This window comes from Pteropus vampyrus, unplaced genomic scaffold (assembly GCF_000151845.1).
Source record: "Pteropus vampyrus isolate Shadow unplaced genomic scaffold, Pvam_2.0 Scaffold96, whole genome shotgun sequence".
NCBI classification, from domain to species: domain Eukaryota; kingdom Metazoa; phylum Chordata; class Mammalia; order Chiroptera; family Pteropodidae; genus Pteropus; species Pteropus vampyrus.
Window position 1 is genome coordinate 2,394,164 of NW_011888877.1, and position 2,703 is coordinate 2,396,866.

Below are 2,703 nucleotides of genomic sequence, written 5' to 3' on the forward strand. Positions count from 1 at the left end.
CCATTTTTTTCTTGTAATAAATGCTGAAGAGACTGTCCTTATGAATAAATCTCGACACACACTTCTGATAATTTTCTCAGGTTTGAAAATGGAATAACTGCTAAAAATGATTGATTTTTATGTTTTAAAATAGAGAGTAGAGAGAATCATACAACAAACAATATTCACACACCAAGATTAATTTATTAACACTAGTTTTTCATATAATAGGTAAATAAGTAAATAAATAATAAATAAAATATAAGTGGTAGAGATTAAGTGCCCTTTAGTCTCCTTCACCTTTCTGCTTTCCCACTTCCATCTCTTCCAAGACAGATTGACAAATATGGAATGATTCACAGATGTGTGAGCCATCCTTGCACGTCGGCTGTGTTTACCTTCTCTGTGCTGTTCCAATTTTAGTATAATACATAATTAACAAAGCAAGCACCAGGGTTTTCTTTCAATTAAAAACAAAACAAAACAAAAAAAACAAAAACAAAAAAACTTGAAGAAACAAAGCCAAGGTCATAAATTATAGCTTGTTTATGACAATAACATTTTTAGATTCAAAAATATGAATCTTCATGAAAGTAAAAGAAGCATTAAGAGAAAGAAGAATAAGAAAAAGGCTAAAATGAATAATGAACTGATCATCACTGTTGTTTTCTAAATGTGCATCTGATGGTCTCTGTTTATTTTATCTTATATTCAGAGTATTAAAATATAAGTTAAATGTATGAAATCTTCAAATTATACACTTATAGGAGCCATTTCTAATTTTGTCACAGTTCCCAAATTAGTCAGATTGGCCTGCATTCTGAACTGGGAAGAAAAGGATATTGTGTCCTTTACTGTAATTTTACTGTTTTATTAGGGTGTCACAGTGGCTACTTTACAATCTAATTTGATAATAGGCCCCTTTGTCCAGCTTGGCTGTAATTTGAGCAAGCCTCTACTTAAGCAGAACACAACTCAGTTATGAGGATGAAAATTCATTCCTACTTAGGATATCATAAAACTAGAATTTTGATTTAATGAACTTACCAAATAAAAATGTCTCAAATATAAGATTTTCTCAAATCTGTAATTTTTAAATAACATTCCAAATTGCATATATGACACTGTCAGTTTATATTGAAACAATCATTTCGATTCACTTGGGAGAACAATTCTTTTATTCTGATCACTCTATTCTAGCACAAATTTTTAGATAATTTATGCATTAACCACAAGATACAAATTACTACCAATAAAAGGTATACATTTTCCTACAAAATATCCCAAATTCCTATAAAATACCTTAAATAAGCAAAAGCCTAAAAACTAGTATTTGTGTAATACTTGAAACAAAATATTTATTAATGTTTTACATTTCATAAAAAACTAACATATACTGTCTTCTCAGATGAAGCTATGAACAATGTAGTTTGTTTATTAATTTGATAGAAATTTTTTAAAGAGTGGTAATGAATAATTAAATAATAGATGTCTGTATATTTTATTTCATACACAATGGGAGATTATATCTGTATTTAAAGGGCTAGTCTTTTTCCTGAGATAGAAATTATATCTCTCTTTAAAAAATGAAAACATGACTAATCAGCTTCCCCATACAAATATTTTTTACTTATTCTGATTCATGCAACAAGAGAGAGAAAAGTTCTCACAAATGTCTCCAAAAAACCCTAAAAGTGAAACTTGTTTTAGAATTGAAAGGATTTAAGCTGTGACTGATAATAACTCATAACCAAGGAGGAGCTATTTAATGAGATGGGCTTGTCTTTTACTTGGCTATTACTTTCTAATTCTGAATTACAACACCTCGCGTTACATAAATGGATTTAATCTTAGAGGGATGTGCCTCATATGCAATTTATAATTTATGTTTCTTACTGTCTAATCTGAGTAATAAGAATGTAGAAACTTAGATGCTAGAGGTTTTTTTTTTTTAAGAAAAACATCATGTATTATTTTATATATGTATTTTTCTTTTTCTTTTAAGCTTACTGTCATTTACCATGAAAAAATGAGAGATAGTAAAAAAAAATGCATTTATACACATATGTATGCCTTTACTCTAAGACTGTTTTTCAAGTGTGACGTTAGGGTGACTTGCATCATTTTATCACCTAAAGAGCTCTTAAAAAATTAGTTTCCCACGTTCCACCTCAACTCAGACTCATTGAATCAAAATCCCCAGGCAGGGATATGAATCAGCAATATGCATTCAAAGCATTCATACTTGGTGATACTGATGAGGATAGGTCAAGGAGGATCTCAAAGTGGTGCTTTATGGGCTCATGTCACATTTTCTAAGGTTTGTTCTATAGAGCTTTAAAGTCACACTAATAAAATGCCAGATATGTATCTATCATATAGTTTACAAGGCATATTTTTCAACTGATTGATAATTTGCAGATGGCAATGATGATGGATTTTTAAGTATCACTAAATTAGTTCAATTCCTACTTTGATAGGAGGGCAGTCAAAGTTACTTAAATGCCGACTGCTATATGAACTTGAGTGACAACCTTGGATTAGGTGTTATGCAACACTGATATTATTGTCTGCGTTATTTCACGTCCTCCTTTAATAAACATAAAAAACGCACTCCTTTCTCATGAAGATTCTGAGATGACCCTGCCAGCGTGTGTCAGTTGTGCCCTGGCCCATCAAGGGTCATGACCTTTTTCGTATTCTCATTAGTTCAGATGTTATTTT

The 2,703-nt window shown here is 30.7% G+C and overlaps 1 non-coding gene across 1 annotated transcript; it reads right to left on the reverse strand.

Annotated features, from left to right (window-relative positions):
- Positions 1 to 319: 319 nt before the first annotated feature.
- LOC111742567 lies at positions 320 to 425 on the reverse strand. Its single transcript, XR_002781372.1, has one exon. It is a non-coding gene; the product is annotated as a U6 spliceosomal RNA (small nuclear RNA).
- Between the last annotated feature and the right edge of the window lie 2,278 nt (positions 426 to 2,703).